This window comes from Vigna unguiculata, chromosome 11, assembly GCF_004118075.2.
Source record: "Vigna unguiculata cultivar IT97K-499-35 chromosome 11, ASM411807v1, whole genome shotgun sequence".
In the NCBI taxonomy this organism is placed as follows: domain Eukaryota; kingdom Viridiplantae; phylum Streptophyta; class Magnoliopsida; order Fabales; family Fabaceae; genus Vigna; species Vigna unguiculata.
Window position 1 is genome coordinate 21,426,915 of NC_040289.1, and position 21,926 is coordinate 21,448,840.

Genomic DNA, 21,926 nt, shown 5'->3' on the forward strand with positions numbered 1-21,926 from the left:
GTTTGAATCCAACCACATCTTTCCAAGCTCTCTTGTTGATCTCCATTTGAACACCCTTGATGCTGGACAGTAGGACATCATTTTTGAACTCCAAGTTGGTGAAAAACACCTTCACCAAGTCTGGATATATTTTCCCTGAAAGTTCAAGGAAGGACTTCAACTTTTGATGCTTTAGTTGTTGGAATAGGCTCTCAAAGCCTTCAGCCCTTAGCCAAGAGAACCTCAACACCTTAGGAATGCTGATCTGATTTCTATTCATCTCAATGAGGAACACTTGAATGTTGTCCTCATGATCCTCAAACCATGCTTCAATTCTCCCATGGCTTTCATGATTTGGAGACCTTGGAGTAGGAGGAGTGGAGTGCTCATCATCAGATTGGGTAGCTCTTTGGGAACGACGATGCATGATGAATGTTGGTGTGGTTGTTTCTAAGATATGTATGATGCAAATGCAGCAATACAAGTGCAGTATTTATAATTCAACAAACTGATTTTCAGAAACAATTGATTAAATGGTGCAGATTTTTCTAATTAATTCATTTTATGTTACCCAAATCAATTTAATGCAGTCCAAAACAATATCTCGTGCATTCATGATGTTTTCAATGTGTTTTTATGAGAGAATCAATCAGTTCAGATCATGTGAGCTGTATGCACATTGGAATTGTACACTAGAATGCTTTTTGGTCAAACAATTCAGTAAAAGTAACACATGGCTGATGAAATAGGTAGTTAAGAGTAGATAGTACCTGACAAAAAAATGCTTTCTTTGACTAAGTCAGCTTAACAATTCAATTCATGAGTAAAAACATAGTTGAAGTAAAATCAACACGTTAAAAAACAGAATCAATCGACTAAAACAGCATCAGAGCATTAGAGATTAAAAACAGAATTGAAAATCAATCGATTGAAAATCTTGAAATTGAATTTCATTTTTCCAGATTCAGTTTTAATGAAATCAGCATACTGAATTATGAAAACAGCAGATTAAAAATCATAGCAGATCAATTTTTCATCATCCAGTGGCAGTTTAAGTGAAACAAACATGTTGAAATACAAAAACAACAGGTTGGCAGATCATGAATTATGAAAACAAGGCAGATATAAGTGAAATCAACACGTTGAAATGCAAAATCAACAGGTTGACTATGACAGTTTTTAACTTTTGCAAACAATAACAGATTTTTATGAAACCAGTGCATGAGTACATAAGATTAACTTGCTACAAACACATCAGACCATTCTTGATGTCTAAAATACCTAGTTCAGTTCTTAGCTTGTTAAACCTATCTCTAGCCAATGGTTTTGTAAACAAATCCGCCAATTGATTTTTAGTTTTAACAAATTTGATTTCGCAATCTCCCTTTTGAACATGATCACAAATGAAATGATGCCTAATCTCTATATGCTTGGTTTTAGAATGTTGTATTGGATTCTTGGTTAAGTTGATTGCACTAGTATTATCACAATACAAAGGTACCTTGCTTAACCTTACACCATAGTCCAAAAGTTGATGTTTCAACCATATGGTTTGTGCACAGCCATGTGCAACAACAATATATTCAGCTTCAGTTGTGGAAAGTGCCACACAAGCTTGCTTTTTGCTATTCCTTGAGATTAGACTTGATCCAAGCAAATGTCAAGTACCACTTGTGCTTTTCCTATCCAATTTTCACCCTGCATAGTATGAATCTGAAAAGCCACTAAGAGATATGTTAGAATCACATGGATACCATAAACCAACATTAGTTGTTCATTTGAGGTACTTTAGAATCCTTTTTGCAGTCTTAAAGTGTGATTCCTTTGGATTTGCTTGAAATCTAGCACATAAGCATACTCCAAACTGAATATCTGGCCTACTTGCTGTAAGATAGAGCAAAGACCCAATCAACCCTCTATATTTGGTTGAATCCACTGGTTGGCCAGCCTCATCTGCATCCATAAGGCAATTTGTTGCAATTGGAGTGGCAGCTTCCTTGCAATCCTCCATTTTGAACTTTTTCAATAAGTCAAAACAATATTTTGATTGATTTAAAAATGTTCCATGCTTGAGTTGCTTGACTTGCAGCCCTAGAAAGTAGGCAAGCTCACCCATCATGGACATCTCAAATTCTCCCTGCATAGCTGCAACAAATTCTTCACACAATGTGTTATTATTTGAACCAAAGATGATATCATCAACATACCCTTGAACAAGTATAACATCATTATCATGTTTTCTAATGAAAAGTGTTTTATCCACTGCACCTCTAGCATAACCTTTTGATAATAGAAAATTGCTTAGCCTTTCATACCATTGCCTTGGTGCTTGTTTCAAACCATATAAGGCCTTTTTCAATTTGAAAACATGGTTAGGATAGAGATGATCCTCAAATCCAGGAGGTTGTGATACATACACTTCTTCATTTAGAAAACCATTCAAGAATGCACTTTTCACATCCATTTGATGCAATTTAAAGTTACACATGCAAGCATATGCTAAGAGTAATCTCACAACTTCTAGCCTAGCTATATGTGCATAAGTTTCATCAAAATCAATGCCTTTTTCTTGATTATAACCTTTAGCAACTAGTCTATCTTTGTTTCTTACTATATTACCATCTTCATCTATTTTGTTTCTAAAAACCCATTTGGTTCCAATTATATTCATGTCATCAGTTTTAGGTACTAGAAACCACACATCATTTCTCGTGAATTGATTGAGTTCATCTTGCATAGCCACAATCCAATTACTATCATTCAAAGCATCATTCACATTCTTAGGTTCAATTTGAGATACAAATGCAACATGTTCACAAAATACAATCCCACGTCTAGTAGATACTCCTTGTTTGATATCACCTATGATGTTGTCCTTTGATAAGCCTCTAGGTTGGATCCAATCCTTGGGCAATTTGCTGTCTGCAGCTTTTTCAGTCGATTGTTTTTCCTTTTCAGGTAACTGATTTCCTACAGTAGTGGACTTTTCTGCAGTAGAAATCTGCTCCTGCAGTAGATCTTCCTCATCTGCATTCTTTGACACTTGATCTTGCAATTTTGGGTTAGTTTCATCAAATACAACATGCATAGACTCTTCAACAGTCATCAATCTCTTATTATAGACTCTATATGCATGACTTTGTGTAGCATAGCCTAGAAAAACACCTTCATCCGCTTTTGCATCAAATTTGCCAAGACTTACATCCAAATACTTTTAAGACTTATTTAAGATGAAACACTTACATCCAAATACTTTTAGGTGACTTAAAACAGGCCTTCTCCCTTTGAAAAGCTCATAAGGGGTTTTCTTCAAAATTGGCCTAATCAACACTCTATTTAAGACATAGCAAGCAGTGCTGACTGCATCAGCCCAAAAGTACTTAGGTAGTGAGTTTTCATTCAACATAGTTCTAGCTAATTCCTCAAGTGGTCTGTTTTTCCTCTCAACAACACCATTCTGTTGTGGGGTTCTTGGTGCAGAAAAATTATGGTTGATACCATGCTTTTCACAAAAGTGTTCAAACTTTTCATTTTGAAATTCCCCACCATGATCACTTCAAATAGACATTATTTGGAAACTCTTTTAATTTTCAAGCATCTTGGCAAGTCTTTTGAAGGCATGAAAAGTGTCATTTTTGGCAGCTAAGAACAAAGTCCATGTGTACCTAGAGAAATCATCAACAATGACTAATGCATAAAGATTGCCACCAAGACTCATGGTTCGAGATGGACCAAATAGATCCATGTGAAGCATCTCTAAAGGTCTTTCAGTTGAAACAACATTTTTGGATTTAAAAGAGACCTTAGTTTGTTTTCCTTTTTGACATGCTTCACACACTCTATCCTTTTCAAACTTGAGTTTTGGTAGTCCTTCAACCAGTTGTTTTCTATTCAGCCGATTGAAATGCTGCATGTATATGTGACAAAGTCTTTTATGCCATAACCAAGTATCATCCTCTTTTGTAAGCAAACAATGGATGCTAAATGATGCATGATGCAAGTCAAGTAGATATATATTATTGACTCTCTTGCCTATCAAAACAATACTACCATGTGCATCATATATCAAACAACTATTTGGTTCAAACATGGCTTTAAAGCCTTTATCACATAGTTGACTTATACTTATCAAATTGTGTTTGAGTCCTTCAACCAGCAGCACATTCTTGATGTTGAAAGAGGATCCATTGCCTATGACTCCATTTCCAAGGATTCTTCCTTTGTTGTTGTCTCCATAGGTTACAAACCCTTCCTCCTTCAATTCCAACTTTTCAAATTTTGTTTTTATCTCCTGTCATATGTCTTGAACAACCACTATCAAGGTACCACAAATCTTTCTTATCACCTTTCATGACCTGCAAAACAGATTTGGATTATTTGGTACCCTTTGATAGGTTGGGTCCATCATGGTTATGCCTTTCTAGATCCTTTTGGGATCCATTTCATAATCCCTTTAGGAACATTATATTTTCTAGCATGACAGTTCTTAATAACATGACCTTTTTGCATACAATAGTTGCATGAAATGAATGGCATGTCACTTGGCATGCTTTTAGAAAAGAAATTAGAGAACTTCTTAGTTTTCTTTTGAAAAGAAGGATTGAAACCAAGTCCAGCTTTGCCAAACACACAATTTTTGTGAACCAAGAACAGCCTCTAAGTTTGCTTCTCCTCTTGTGAACCTTGCACAAGTCTTTATAAGGTATTTCACTTGATTTTTCAAAACTGTCAGTTTTCACAGGATTTTTCTGCTGTCTGATTTCTAAAACAATCGGTTGAATTACTGTAAATCATTTCCAAATGTTCAAAATCAGTTTTTAAATCAGCTGTTTCTTTTTCCAATTGACTAACTTTGTTTTCCAGCCAATTGTTTAAGCCTTTCAACCGATTGTTTAATGCAAAAATCTTGTTTGGTTCATTATGCAACTCTTCAAAATCATGCAACAATTGATTATAGTCATTTAAGTCTAGAGAACTTACTTGGCTTGAGGAAGATGACTCATAGCCAGCCATGAGACACAAGTTGGGTTTTTCACTCTCATTTTGTGAGGAGCTACTTGTTGTTGAATCATCATTGTCCTCCCATGCAATGTATGCACGTTTCTCCTTTGGCTTCTTCTCCTTTTTCTTGTCAACACTTTTCTCCTTTTCTTTGTTAGCATTTGGACATTCAATTTTGATATGTCCTTGTTTCCCACAGTTATAACATGTAAAATTAGAAGAGTTTGATTCATTGTGTTTGGAAGTATACCTCTTGGGATTACCTTTGATACCTTTCCTTTTGAGATACTTACCAAACCTCTTGACAAGGAGATTCAAGTTCTCACTTTCACTTGATTCAGCCACCTCATCCTTGAGTTCCTCATTCTTCTTGGTGCTAGTCTTCAAGGCTATGTTCTTGACCTTTTTCTCACTTGACTCAAGCTCATTAAGCCTTTGCATCTCAATCTCATGCTCCATAAGCTTACCAAATAATGCAGTTGTAGTCAAAGCGGATAAATCTCTTGTTTTTGAGATAGACGTGACCTTTGGTTGCCAAGATCTATCAAGACACTTTAGCACCTTGATGTTTAACTCTTCCTTGTCAAATTCCTTACCTAAGCCTATGAGATGGTTGACTATGTGAGTGAATCTCTTTTGCACATCCGTTATGGATTCTCCTTGTTTCATCTTGAATAGCTCATATTCTTGAATCAAGGCATGCTTTCTTGCTCTCTTAACATCATTGGTTCCTTCATGAGTCACTTCAAGAACCTCCCACATTTCCTTGGCACTCTTGTATTGTGAAACACGAAAAAACTCATCCATGTTGAGAGATGAAGTGAGGATATTCTTTGCATTGCAATCATATTGAGCTTTCCTCCTTTCTTCCTCATTCCATTGAGTCCATGGCTTTTGTTCTTACGAGGCCAAAGGTTGTAGTTCACAAACCACTTGGAGGCTTTGGGTGACTGATCTCGGTCCTTCTTCTGGCGCTTCAGGGTGATTCTAGGGCGGAGCAGGTGACCTGCAAAAGACACTCCGATGCCAAAGTCAGCACTGGTGATGTCAGGGAATCTGAATAATTTAATGCGTAATCAATGCATAGAACAGTGTGCTATTTATACTATTTTACCTGTGGGTCCTACCTGGAATGGGCTTTCTGGCCCAATCATCCCTTTTTTGGCTATTCTTGGATCCAGTGCTTCTTGGGGGAAATTACCAGAGGATCCTTTGGGGGTTTCCGATATCCGGTACTCGGCTATGAGGATCTGTGGGGTTGACTGGCTGCGTTACGAATCTGGGCTACTTGGCGAAGAGATATCTGAAACGTGGGGTACGGAGGTTGCCGAGGACCGTGCTCTGGGGAAGGTGTTTAGTCAATGCATGTAGGCTGGCATGACTTTGGTTGGGTAACTGGCCACAAGGCTTGGAGTAAGCGGCCATCAAGCTTGCTGGGGTAAGCGGCCATCAGGCTTGCTGGGGGCTGTGTACTTGTGCTGGGACAGGGCTTGGGGTAAGCGGCACCAGGTCTGGAGTAAGCGGCCATCAGGCTTGCTGGGGGCCGTGTACTTGTGCTGGGGCAGGGCTTGGAGTAAGCGGCCATCAGGCTTGTTGGGGGCCGTGTACTTGTGCTGGGGCAGGGCTTGGGGTAAGCGGCACCAGGTCTGGAGTACTTGCTGGGGGCCGTGTACTTGTGCTGGGGCAGGGCTTGGAGTAAGCGGCCATCAGGCTTGCTGGGGGCCGTGTACTTGGGCTGGGACAGCTTATTAACCTACACATCATCAACAATATGCTTAGGAGTATATGGTCCATTTATGATTGCATCCCATATCCTTTGATCTATTGAATCAATAAAGATTTTCATCCTAATTTTCCAAAATTGGTAATTAATGCCACTAAACATAGGGGGTCTATGAATTGAGGCACATTCACCAAAGGGTAACTTGTTTTCAGCCATTTCAAGTAGTTCAAAACAGATTTAGGACCTTACTTGATCAAATTTCAAGTACCTTGCTCTAGATACCAATTGTTAGTTTTGAAATGGTTGAAAAGCCAAGAAGGGAGGGGGTTGAATTGGCTAGTTAAAAATTTAGGCTATCTTTGCAAGCTAAAAACCACCTTTAATTGAATCAAATAGACCAAGTTAGGATGCAAACAGTACTGAACTATACACTTTCAATCGATCAAAAAACAGAGTTAACAGATTGATTTTACTAAACAAATTCTGTTATGGTATAATCAATCGATTGAAACTGAAAAATAGTCGACTGAAATACTGGGAAAAATGGAGAAATACGAATTTGAATTTTCAACCAGAAACAATGCTCAAGAATGATCAAGATCAGTTCCAAATGATTATACAAACATGCTTAATGCTTAAATGCTATGAAAACATGCAAGAACATGAAAAAGATGATTTAAGCACAAGTTCTTGAAACTTTAAAATGAAAATGAAAGAGAGAAAGGTTAGAGAAGAGAGGACACCACGAATTTTTATAATGGTTCTCTCAAACCTGAGCTACATCCAGTTTGTCAAGGCAACCTTAGCTTGACTTTGCACTATTTCAAAAGTTTTACAAAGTATCCATCCTTAAACTTCCAACCTTTTAACCTGTTGAAAAACCATTCAACAGACTAAAAGGGACATTTTAACCTGTTGAAAAACCATTCAACAGATTAAAAACACAACAAAGACCAAAATACATCTAATTAATGCTTTAAGGTCTACAACATGAATTACAAACTACAAGTACACTTTCTTAATGATGTAACTGCATGGAGAGCACACATTCCAGCCTTGATCACCATGGATATCATCAAATCTCCTTTCCTCATCAATATAGGCTTCATTCCAATGGTTATGGCTTCAAGATAGTTCAAAAGTATTTCATTCAATCTTCATCAAATCTTCAAGAAGCAAACCACCTTGGCTTCTCATGTCAACAAAGCTAAGGTTGCCTTGAGAAACTAGATGTAGCTCAGGTTTGAGTGAACCAGTATAAAAATCTCATGATGTCCTCTCTTCTCTAACCTTTCTCTCTTGCATTTTCATTTTAAAGTTTCAAGAACTTGTGCTTTAATCATCTTTTTCATGTTCTTGCATGTTTTCATGGCATCTGCAACATTGAGCATGTTTGTATAATCATTTGGAACTGGTCTTGATCATTCTTGAGCATTCTTTCTGGTTTAAAATTCAAATTCACATTTCTGCATTTTTCTCAGTATTTCAGTCGACTGTTTTTCAGTTTCAATCGATTGATTATACCAGAACAAAATCTGTTTAGTAAAATCAATCTGTTAACTCTGTTTTTGATCGATTGAAAGTGTACAGTTCAATTCTGTTTGCATCTTAACTCGGTGATCTATTTGATTCAATTAAAGGTGGTTTTTAGCTTGCAAAGATAGCCTAAATTTTTAACTAGCCAATTCAACCCCCCCGTTCTTGGCTTTTCAACCATTTCAAAACTAACACTTTACGTGTTAATTTTATTTTAAGTTTGATTGGCATGCTAAATAGAGTAACCTTACGCGTTAATTCCTTGTTTAATTCTGATTGGCATGTTAAATAGAGTAACCTTACGGGTTAACTTTATTTTAAATTTGATTGACATGCTAAATAGAGTAATTTTACACGTTATTTATTTTAAGTCTGATTGGCATGCTAAGTATGGTATGATTATGTATGAATTGCTATATTCTATTTAAATTTTGTGGTTCTAGGAAATTTCCAAAAACTGTCTAGCCGGCGATGAACTGTCGTTAGACGATACTTTCCTTTTCTAGGCTATTTAGGGTTCCTGCAGAGGAACCACCTGCCAAATATAGATTAAAATAGCCTGTTTGACCAACGTTGACCCGTCCTTGCTCAGAGTTGACTGATTGACTAGTGTTGACTATTTGACAGTTCAGTGAGAGGTTGTCACGTGTTAGAGCAGTCTCTCTCTCAAGTAAGAATTTCCTTTTCGCAATTAGGGTTTGGCTATCGTGAGGGTTACTGTAAGGTGCGTTTCACAGATTCCAATAGTGGCCATTGTTTCTCCGATAGAGGACGTGTTCGGTGGTGCGCTTGCTGCTGTTGTGGTGCTAATCGCGCAAGGAATGCATTGTAGTGGCAAATGCGGTACTCATGACTGCAAACCCAAGGTTCGTGAATGGTGGGCGAAGCGTTGCATCACAAGTTCCAGTTTCCTCATGGTGAAGGAGAAAAATGGTGGTTGTCGGCGATGTGAATGAAGGTGCACGCAGTTTTGACACGAGGAATGATGGAGGAGCTCGAGTATGGTGTAACGATGGAGGCACGAAATTTAAGACCCGTGGAATTTAATTAATTAAAGAAATAAATAATTAATAAATGCAGATAGTGAGAGCCTTTATGGCATTAAATTTTAACTTGTATGATGTGGAAAAGTACTAGCTTAAATGGTTAAGAGTAATTTAGTTGTGTGAAAGGACTTGGGTTTGAGTTCTATGTATGCCAATTGTGTGATTTTTAATTATTATTATTTTAATATATGTTGAACATGTTGTGGGATAATATAATAATTGAATTACATTAGTTAGCATGAAACATGAATTGGTTGAATGGTTGAGCATTGATTTGGCATTGGCATGGTTGTGGGTTCAAGCATTGGAGAACCCAAATTAAACTTTATTTTTGCTATTTTTAGTTTTGGCTTGAATTTGAAGGGTTAAAGGAAACCCTAGTAGACATAACAACCTAGGGTGGCTGGAAAACAGTCTATTAAGTGTGCTTGAATGGTAATTAACACCATCAATAAGCCAATTTTCGTTTTAGACTTTAATCCACCATTAAGACGCTATTAAAAAGCAAATTGAGGGAGAGAAGAAAGGTTTCTGCATTTGGCATTGTTGGATAGGCAGAGAGGTGCGAAAATTAGTGGGACAAAATGACAGTGATGAGTTTAGTCTGAAGTTGGAACTCATTGAGTTCTGTTTAAATGCATTCATATTCATAAATTTCATTATTTTTTTTGTGTTTTAGGAAACTTATATTTTTAAATTATGTTACAGAGAATTTCATTATCCATTTTCAAACGAGTATTCCATTATCAATTTTCAGGCGAGTATTCCATTATCCAAGTACATGTGTGCATAATCTGATATTTTTTCATCTTCTTCCATTATTTTTCTTATTGTTGTATTGTTGATTCAAAGATATCATTTTAATTTTGTTTCAATTCATTATGTTCATCTTTTATTGTTGGTGGTTGTTGATTTCTTGGTTGTTGATGTTATTGTATTGTATCAGAAGTAACTATATTAATTTTTAAGTAGTTTAAAAATTTTCTTATTTTTTGTGATCTTAGTTTTTCTGGAAATCCAGGTTATGCACTTAAATCCACACAATTTTATTTTTATATGTTTGATTTCTATATTGCTTCTTATTTTTTTAAAAGGACTTACTCAGATTTATTGATTGGAACCCAAGGTGGATCTGTTGTCTCAGGCAGTGTTTGAATTCAAGGCAAAGCAAGTAATGTTTTTTTATGCAAAAGAGAGAATGTTGGCTGCAATTTTATGCAAAAAAGATGGCCAGCTGCTATGCTCATGCTCATGCTTGACGAGCTCAAAGCCAGAACAAAAGTTGTTGTCCATGGGATTGAATATGAGAACTAATAATGTAGAAGTTTTGAAAAACATAAATTAAATGAGTATGTATTTGCTTGACATTGAATTAGACAAAATATGTCCATGCTATCATTGTACCCAACAATAACATTAATTGTCATATTTAATTTAATTTTACTACAAATACATCAAACTGTGTATATGTCTAAAAAAGTAAATATCACTTCTTCATATCTGTTAGAATGTACCTTAGTTCCCAACGATAAGAAGAAACATACTTTGACAATCTCTATAATTTATGTTGGGAATATAATTTGTTTATTAAAACAAATTAATTATCTTTTAATTATTTTATTCAACCTTTTAATTTATTTCTAACCTTATTATTATTTTATTTTATGTAGGTTTTCCCATATTTTATGTTGGAGTTCTTAGTTAACTAAAGCAGTAAAAAATGTTCATGACAACATCAGGTCACTTCATTCCTTTATCTTCTTATGTGATAGAAAAAAGCTACATGACTGCATCATGTCACTTTTTTCCTTTTTCGGCTTTTTGTTCTCTTCATACTTTTGTTTTTCTTCTTTCCTTTTTCTTCTCTATTGTCTTCATATTTCCTTTTCTTCAAACCTTCAAACAAGATCTTTATTTCCAATTAGATTTTTATTTCCTTTTTCAAATTATGTTTCATTCTTTTGCAAGAATTTAAATGTCCGACAACTTTTATTTTTCTTCTACTCTGCCATATTTTCCTTTTATTCCACAGCATTGAGCTGTGTGAAAAAGAGCTTTTCTTTTTTCTCAAGTCTTCATATGTTTGACCAGTTGCTTTTCCCACATTTTACTCAATTTGAGAAACCAAAACTAGAGTATGCGTATGGTTTTGGTTTGAATGAACCAGAGAGTTGGCATTTGAAAAAAGGTGTTTTGCTTTCTTTTGTCCTCTTCATATGTTTGATGATTGGTTTTCCCCATTTTTACTGAATTTGTGTAACCAAAACCACAACATGCATACGATTTTAGTTTTGATGTATTATCTCTACAAATACATCATACCATTCTTATGTTTTTAGGTTCTCTACAAATACATCTTTCCACACCTTCCTTTGTTCACTATTGTCTAATTTCCTATTTTCCTTACACCATGTCTGCTTTGCAGAAACAAATCCAGCCATTACAAGAACTGAACTCGAAGAAGGAAAGTTGAAATATCGTTGCAAGAGTGTTAAGGTTATGGTTTGTTGAAGATTACACAAAAGGAAAATCTCCATTTTCCATGGAGATTGTTCTTCAAGACAAAGATGTACTACACAATACTATAAATTCCCGCAATTTTCTTACTTTTCGTTATTTTTGTAGTTACCATATGATATTATTATGTCATATATGAAACTGTTTATGTAGGGTGTCCTAATCCATGCGTCTGTTAGACACACACTAATATACAAATTTCAATCTGAAATCAAAGAGGATAAGGTTTTCGCCATTCAATCTTTTAGTGTTTCATGTAATAGGGGTTCTTATAGAACTACAAATCACGTCTATAAGATCAACTTCCAATTTGGAACCAAGGTCAATTTGGTAGAATGTACCTTAGTTCCCAAAATTAGTACTGCATACACCCTTTTTTCAACCATCAAAGCTCCTGGTTTTGACACAGAATACTTAGTTAGTAAGTATATTATTTTCTTTTTTTTTCTTCTTTGCATTAAACTTTTCATTCATGTTTTATTTTGTTATTGTCTTATTTTTTTGTAGATGTCATTGGAATGTTTACTGGTGTTGGAATAGGGAGAGAGTTAGAGAAAGGTGGAAAGAAGACCAAGATGAATGTCATCCTTATTGAATCTGATGGGTAAGAGGATTGTTCTTCTTTTATTTGATTTTTAACATTAGTCTTATCTAACAAAATTTTACATCATGCAATAGTTATCGACTTAAGTGTACTTTATTTGGTCAATATGTTGATATGTTAAATGCATTTATTGCCTTTGGAGAGGATCAATATGTTGTCATTGCTTTACATTATTGTAAAGTGAAGACCTTCCAAGGTAACTAACTTTTTGACATTTTGTACATCTGTAGTAATTTTTTAAAAAGTGTTTGACATGTTCATATATTTTATAGATAAAGTTTCTATTCAAAACTGTATGAACTGTACAAGGATAATTTTTAAATGTGATGGTGAAGATGCTACGAAGTTGAAAAAAATGTACGTACATTTTACATGCTTTTTATTTTTGTTTATATATACATACATACACACACACACACATACACACACACACACACACACACACATATATATATATATATATATATATATATATATATATATACACATTTTGTAGGATGTGGGATAATATTGAATCTCCTTCTTAACCTCTTACCCAACTTGGTCAGTCTTCAAAAGTTAGCTTAGAAGAAGATTTCACTAATCTGCATCCTAGATGCTCAATTGAAGGGCTCAAAGATTTTAAACAGAATGAATTCTTTTTCTCTATCTTTCAGTTAAATTGTTTAGTTTGAATATTGTGCTTTTGTTTATTTATATTGTTGCATTATTTATGTTCCAGGACAGTACTTTTGTAGTGAAGGCTACTATCAAACATGTTCTAGATCATGATGATTGGTGGTACACAACATGTATCTGCAACAAAGTTGTGTATCCTGATTCCAAAATGTTTTTTTGTGAAAAATGTAACAAACATGTCATTAAGGTTACACCTAGGTAATATTCTTAATCTTCAAATTTTTGATTTTAATAATATACAAATTTCAATAAATGAATAATGTTCCAATGTTTGTTTTTAGGTATAAACTTAGACTTTGTGTAATTGATGCTATTGATTCTACAACTTTTGTTGTATTTGATCGTGATGCAAGTGCAATGTGGAAGAAATCATGCTCTGATATTCTTGACTTACAAGACAAGGTTAAGTTTCCTATGTAGTCAAAGAAATTCTTAATCAATATTTTCGTATTCTATATTCTGAACTTCTTTTCGAATTATTTAAATCATGATTGTTATCTACACAAATGCTTTTTGATTAAGTTAAATCATTTGTATTTCTACTTCTTTTAATAGAACATTGTTGTTGGGAACTTGCCTAAAGAGTTTGAAGTCCTCATTGGTAAGACCTATCTGTTCAAAGTTGAGTGCGAGAATGATTATAATAGCAAATTTGATCAATCATTTAGAGTTAAAAAAGTGTGCATGGATGAAAAAGTCATTGAAAGCTTTAGTGATGTTGAAGTTAAGTCTAAAGAGTTTGAAGTCCTTATTGATAAGACCTATATGTTCAAAGTGGAGTGCGAGAATGATTATAATAGCAAATTTGATCAATCATTTAGAGTTAAAAAAGTGTGCATGGATGAAAAAGTCATTGAAAGCTTTAGTGATGTTGAAGTTAAGTCTTCGGTAAGATATGATTTATTTCTTTTTATGTCTTATCATATATATAATTTTAATTTTACTCTTTTTGTACTTGAATATCTTTGTTAGGATGTATACTCTGGAAATGAAGAAGAAAGCAAATTTAAGCAGATTACAAATGAGATGTCATCTGATAACATTGCAGAGGTATATGAAGATTAGAACTATACTTTTTTCTTCTAAAACTTTTTATATGCTAAATTTTTCAAGTTTAATTTTAGGATTTGCTGATCAAATTCACTGAAGAACCAAAGGATGTTGAGACTCTAAGTGATCATTTGAACACTATAGGATCAAGACATGTTTCTACAGAGGAAGCGTTGATCAATAAAGCAATAATTGATGTTGAAATTGATGAGTTAACCCATAAAGAATCATCTCATTTGGAGAATCATAGCTTTGATTTGGCTACCAAAACACGTGTCCCGGTAATTAAAACGCAGAATCGATCTTTGGTTCAAGAAAACAAGAAGATCCCAGTGAAGATGTTGAAGAAGAACATCAAGATTAAAAAGTGATTTGTGTTATTTCAATCTCAAAATTGTACCAGACTTTATTTGTGTTTTTATGGTTGTTATGTTATTTTTTTGGAAAACGTTTGCTGATACTCATGACCAATATGTTTTGTTGTTCTTAAGTTGTTATAATTTTGAAAACAGTGACTTCAAGTTTATGTTTATTTAATTATGAACTATATTAGTTATTGCTCAACATGAATCCCTAATTATTTTTGCAGTGACAATTTTCTAGTAGAGTCAAACTGTGTTGATATTATTTTATATTGTCAACACCATAATCATGCTAGCTGTATCAAAAGAAGTGTATTTTGTTTTAGAAGATTTTACTATTTCAGCATTTGTTTACATTTCAATCTTATCAATCAATTATTCGTAAAATTATATTTTAGGTTACATACATATAGTATTATCTTTTGTTGTCTGTGTATTTGTGTTTTTATGTTGGTTATGTTATTTTTCTGGAAAACATTTGCTGATACTCATGACCAATATGTTTTGTTGTTCTTAAGTTGTTATAATTTTGAAAACATTCACTTCAAGTTTCTGTTTATTTATTTATGAACTATATTACTTATTGCTCAACATGAACCCTAATTATTTTTGCAGTGACAATTTGCTAGCAGAGTCAAACTGTGTTGATATTATTTTATATTGTCAACACCATAATCATGTTAGCTACATCAAAGGAAGTGTATTGTATGTGTATTTTGTTTTAGAAGATTTTAGTCTTTTAGCATTTGTTTACATTTCAATCTTATCAATCAATTATTCGTAAAAATATATTTCAGGTTACATACATATAGTATTATCTTTTGTTGTCTATGTTGATTTTTAAACATCGTTATATGTTGCTAGCTGAATCTGAAAGTGTTGATATTATTTTTTTTGTCAACTACACTCTCATGCTAACTACATCAAAGGGAGTAACTTTTGATCTATCATACATTTTTTAACTACATTATTTGTTGCACAACATATATAACTTATTTGTCAACTACATTATCATGTTAGCTACATCAAAACCATGATAGCTATATATTGTATGTCATATATAACTTATTCTATTTATTAAAATTTTAATAAATTCATAATATTTCTATTTTAAAATATATATTTTTTGGGTTCCCCAGATATACAAATTATTAAAATTTCTAATTTTATTTTTAAAATAAATTTCTTTTTAATAAAATTATTTTTAATCCATTAACCTGACAACATATGTATTTACTTTTAAAATTAATTCATCTATTTTCAATATATCTTTTTATTTTTAAAAATAATTTTCTGAACACAAATATTTGTCATATGTCTTTTTTTTTAATTTGGTTAATATTTTTAGATGTAACATTTTTCAAGTTTTGAATTCTAATTAACCAAGGCAAAAACCGACATTCATTGAAAATTTATAGCATGATATAACTTATTTCATGTTTTGAGAACCATGATAGCAAAATTTGTAATATATGTAATTTGTAATAAATTTTTAATAATTTGTAATATTTGTAATTTGTAATAAATTTTGATTTCTTTAAATATTTTGTAGTAGTCTTTGAACTTCTAATTTGTATTTTTATTTTTCATAATTTATAATATTTATAATATTTTTAATTTGTAATAAATTTACATTACATTTTCTAATTATTTTATTTCTTTAAATATTTTGTATTACTCTTTAAACTTCTAATTTGTATTTTTAATTTTAATATTTGTAATATTTGTAATTTGTAATAAATATATACGAATTTGAATATATATTTTGGAAATCATTAAAGATATATATATATATATATATATATATATATATATATATATATATATTATTTCTAAAGTAATTAGAATTTGAAACAGTGTTTTCATATCTATATAATAGTTGAGTATCTATCAAGTTTTGTTTATTATCCATCAAGGAAACAGAAGGGTCACTCCCCGTAAACCGCCATGGATACCTCTGTCACTATGGCTGCCAGAATAACTTTAGGAAGGTTCACTACAATGCATTTTGTTCATAATCATGTATGTTTACTTTACAAAAAGTTGAAAAATATGTTCTTTCTGCATTCATCTCTTTTTGTTAACTCAATATTATTCGTTCAAATGTACTTTAAATATTTTTTTCTTCCATCAGCCTTGCATTTTTTAAAACTTTGTTCGAAACCTTATTTATTCTTTATTTTTACATAAAAATCAAAACTTTATTTTATAATCGTTGAAATCTATGGTTTTTTCTCTTTTTTGTGCATGTTTCATCTATGTCAAACTATTTTTTCTTTGATCAGACATGCATCTCTTACTTACTATGTTTTTTAATTCTAAAAATGTTAAATTTCTTCAAGAAATGTTCAAATATACGATTTTTCAATTTGTTGTTTGTTCTTCATTTGAATTTTTTTTCTATCACCCATTCATTTTTTTTGCTTGGTTAGAAATCTTTGTTTTTTTAAAAAAATGTAAACTTTTTTCAATAATCATTGAAATCTACGAAATTTTGTTTCCATAAGCAAAGATTTTAATTTTACTTTGCTGTAGATCTAACGTATTAATTTATTTTCTAAAAATATGAACTTTATTCAATAATCCTTCAAATGTTTTTGTTTACATCTGACATGCATGTCTTTATTCCTTTGGATGAAATCTTATTTATTCTTTGTCTTTCTTTCATGATTAGTTTAGTGTTTGCTTACATTTTGTTTATTACAGTCATTTTTAAAATGTTTTTCACCTTGTTTTTTGTTTGTTGAACACTGGAATTTTAGGAGTTCGATCATGTTGATCAAATATTTGTTGCTATGTTTGCGTAAGAATTAGGACCGGCTTGGTAGTTGGAAGATATTAAAGGAAATCGCCATCAGTTAACTTTTAATATGGATGTCAATAATCCACTGGTCATTGATGGTTGGTCTAGCCTAAGAGTTTTTTATAAATGGGAACATATCCATCAAATTTTATTCAGATATGTTGGCAACTCAACATTCCAGATTACTTTATTCTCCAGCATGTTTGCAATATCGACCGCGACGAAGTTTCTTACAAACATACATCGAATGCGAACAAAATATATTTTTAGAGTGAAATTGACAAAATCTCAAAGCAAAGCAAGCCATCTGGTGAACAATGTGGTTTTATATTGTTTTTTTATATGTTATATTGTTGATAGAAGTTGTTATTTATTTTTTTTTTATTTTTTATTTATTTTTTCAGGACCTACCAACTGACTTTGCAGCTTACGTTCAGAAACGTAGATTCAAGAGGTTGGAATTGCAGGGATCGAAGAACACATTCATTGTTCAGTGTAAGCTTTTGATGCGTAATTCACCTAAGAAGTCAACTAAGATTGGGAATTTGTCCAACCATTTTCGAAAATTTTGAATAACTATCAAAGCAAGCTCTGATACCAATTATTGGTATCGCGCAGCGGAATGTTTGAGCGTGCGGACAAAAACAAGAGGGGGGTGAATTGGTTTTTTTAATAATAAATTAACACTTTAAAATTTTTCAAAATTTATCAAGTAGATCAATAAATAATTTCTTTATAACACAATAATAGATAAAATAAAGAGATATAGAAGAAGATTGAACACAAGTATTTATACTGGTTCGGATCAAAAGACCCTACGTCCAGTTGTTAATCTCTTAAAAAATTGAGATTAACTAAATCACTAACAAGTAACAGATTTACAATCAGATATTTAGAGTGTAAGGAAAGAAAACACCTCTCTTGAATCACACAAGAGATGAACACCTTTCTCTGAATCACACAGAGAACCTTGACCTTAGCTTTCCTAGCAACAGCAGCAGCACTCAATCTCCTAGAACACTTCTCAGGAAAAGTTATCGCTCTACCCACACTAGGTTTTTCAAAGCTTCTATTGAGAACACTCAGAGAACTCACTTGCAGTCACAGCACTAGCACTCTAGCTTCTCAAAAAGGTGATTTAGAAGTAACTCTGAGGTTCCTTAAATAGGGTTTCTAGAAATTAGGTTAAAAAGCTGAACAGTCGCGCCCAACAGTCCAGGATAATCGATTATCACTAGTGATAATCGATTATTCCAATATGGTTTATGGAAAACAAATTTTTGAGCAGATAATCGATTATCAGAAGTAATAATCGATTATTCCAGTGCTTTCTTGAAAAAATTTGTTCAGCTCAGGATAATCGATTATTCCAAGTGATAATCGATTATTATTTTGATATTTCGAGAAATACTAGAATTTTCTTGTACAATACTGCTTCTAACTTAATCTAATTACATTTTACAAGATAGCTTTAAACATAATAACATGCAGTCTTCATATTGTCTTCCAGATGGCTTTCAGGCTTCTTTTATCATCATCAAAATCTTGCTTCAGCATTTAGACTTGTATTGCTTTTGCCAACAATCTCCCCCTTTTTGATGATGATCAAAACAATATGTTTAAAGTATCTGCAATCAAAATATCTTACAAAGAGATTTGTTAGTAGCACTGTTTTTAAATGTTTAAACTTTTTCTCCCCCTGTTTTGATCATATGAAAAAGGTTTTAACAAGGAAGCTCCCCCTCAATTTGGCATAGGTAAAGAATAACAAGACAAATATACTTATATTTTAAAAATAAAACGAGAAAACATATTACAATTGCAAAGAATGAGACTATGATGTAGACTGTTTAAAAGTCTTGACTCATGTCATCATCGTCCTCATATTTATCAAATTTATGTTCTAAGTTAGAGATCCTAGAATCTAATCCTCTAATTAAGCCGGTGACTTCTTCATGTCTGTGAGTGGAGAGAAGAAAGAATTCTTCAAGCCTCTGATTGAGATTTAAAATGTGATCCTCCAAAGAAGAGGATGAGCCACCAACACCACTAGATGATCCAATATGTGTGTCAACAGGAGGAATAGGAGCAGTGGGAGGATTTTCTTCTTCTTCATTGTCCGAAGAAGGCATATCGTCCTTGTGAATGTAGGTATTCCCAAAAGGAATAAATTTCATCTGCTTCAAGGAGTTTTCTGCAATTTTGTATGCTGCAATTGTCTTATGAGACTGTTCATCAGAGATATTTACCCCTTTATGCTCACAAATACGAGAGATGAGCAAGGAATACGGAAGAGGATATTGAGGCAATCGTTTGGATTTTAGCATGGTGTCAAGAATGATGCTTGGCCAATAGATGGGGATGTGGTTGAGCATGGCATATATTATCATAAGATCGGCTTCACTGCACTGTGCGTGATTTGTACCACGTGGACATAAAATCCAAACAATGAGATAGTGTAGTAGACGCTCATTGATTTTGAGAGGTCCAGCTAGTAATTGACGGCCAATTTCTTGATCTGGGCGTCGCATAAAGGATCTATATGCAAGAATTTTGTTGAACCCTTCTATGCCAGCTGTGAGAATGGGAGATGTGCCATCATGAATGGGAAATTGTGCAACATTTTCCCAAATATCATCATCTAAAATGATGTCGATACCTTTCACTTTTGTGAACCCAACTCCATCTCTGAATTTGTAGTTGAAATAAAAGGCTCGAACCAAATCTGGATAGTAAGTGCCTTGCATCTCTGTGAAGAATTTCACACCTTGTTCAGCCAGAAAGTTTTGAATGGTGAAATGGCGATTTACAAACCATTGAGACTGGATGAATTTTGGAGTGATGAGGGGTTTGTCTTTCCATAGTGTGATGAATTCAGAACGTCTCTCTTCATCCGAAATCCATCCTTCAATGGAGGCTGTTCTTGGTGCAGTTGAGGGATGAGAGGCATGAGATGCAGTCCTTCTGCGTGTAGGAATTTTTCTGCGAGAGGATTCAGCCATGGTTTAGGTAAAAGAGAGGGAAGCCTTTGAGAGTTTTGTGAGAAAATGAGAAAAGGAGAGGGTCTTGAGTGTTGATGGAGAGAAAAGAGTGTTCTGGTGACAAAATTGGCTAATATTTATAGAGAGAAAACTCCAACGGCCATATACACGCGATTTGATGAAAATCTAGCCGTTGCAACGGCTAGTTTTTGAAATTTGTTGGTCCAACGACGTGTAATAATCGATTATTCTAAGATGATAATCGATTATTGGTTCATAAACTGGGCAAACTATGAAGTCTGACGAGCTGATAATCGATTATCCTAAATGATAATCGATTATTCCAGTGAGTTTTGATTTTTGGCTCAGAATTAAGGATAATCGATTATTACCCAAAATAATCGATTATTACAAAGTGTTTTTGAATTTTTAGGAAGAGATTTTTAAGGATAATCGATTAATTGGGTAATAATCGAGTATTCCAGTATGTTTTGAGATTTTTGAAGAGAGTCTGATAATTGATTATTGACACTTGTAATCGATTATTTACGCTATTTTTCGGATTTCTTAAGGATTGTGAGTTTTTAGCATTAAGAGATCTCTAATATGCCTAAGTCTCTTCTTAGTTCATAAAATCTATCTTTAGCTAAAGGTTTTGTAAAGATATCAGCTAATTGATGCTTTGTATCTACATATTCTATTTCACAATTTCCTTTATTAATGTGATCTCTTAGGAAATGATGTCTTATTTCAATATGTTTTGTCCTAGAGTGCATTATGGGATTTTTGGTTAAATTAATAGCACTAGTATTATCACATTTCAGAGGTATGTGATTTAAAAAGATATTATAGTCTTCTAGTTATTGTTTCATCCAAAGAATTTGAGCACAACAATTTCCAGCTGCTATGTATTCAGCCTCTGTAGTTGATAAAGCCACACAAGCTTGTTTCTTTGAGTGCCAAGAGACTAATGAACTACCTAAGAGGTGACAAGTACCACTGGTACTTTTTCTATCTATTTTACAACCACCATAATCAGCATCTGAATAGCCTATCAAATTAGGAGATGCTCCTGAAGGATACCATAGTCCAAAACATGCAGTACCTTTTAAGTATTTTAAAATTCTTTTTACTGCAGTAAGATGTGATTCTTTTGGATTGGCTTGAAAACGAGCACACACACATACAGATTGCATAATGTCAGGCCTACTAGCAGTAAGATACAGCAAAGAACCTATCATGCCTCTAAACATAGTTTGATTTACCTCTATTCCTGATTCATCTTTATCTAAGTAGCAGGAGGTTCCCATAGGAGTACTTGCTTCCTTAGCAGTATCCATTCCAAATTTCTTAAGTACTTCTTTGCAGTACTTAGATTGAGAAATGAAAGTTCCATTTTCCATTTGCTTAATTTGAAGACCCAAAAAGAATGTCAACTCTCCCATCATTGACATTTCAAACTCTCCTTGCATTATGCTTGCAAAGCCTTTACAAAGTGAACTATCAGTAGACCCAAATATTATGTCATCTACATAAATCTGAACTAGTAAAATATGTTTATTTACTCTTTTGATAAACAGAGTTAAATCAATTTTACCTCTTTCAAAATCATTTTCTAACAAAAATGTACTTAATCGTTCATACCA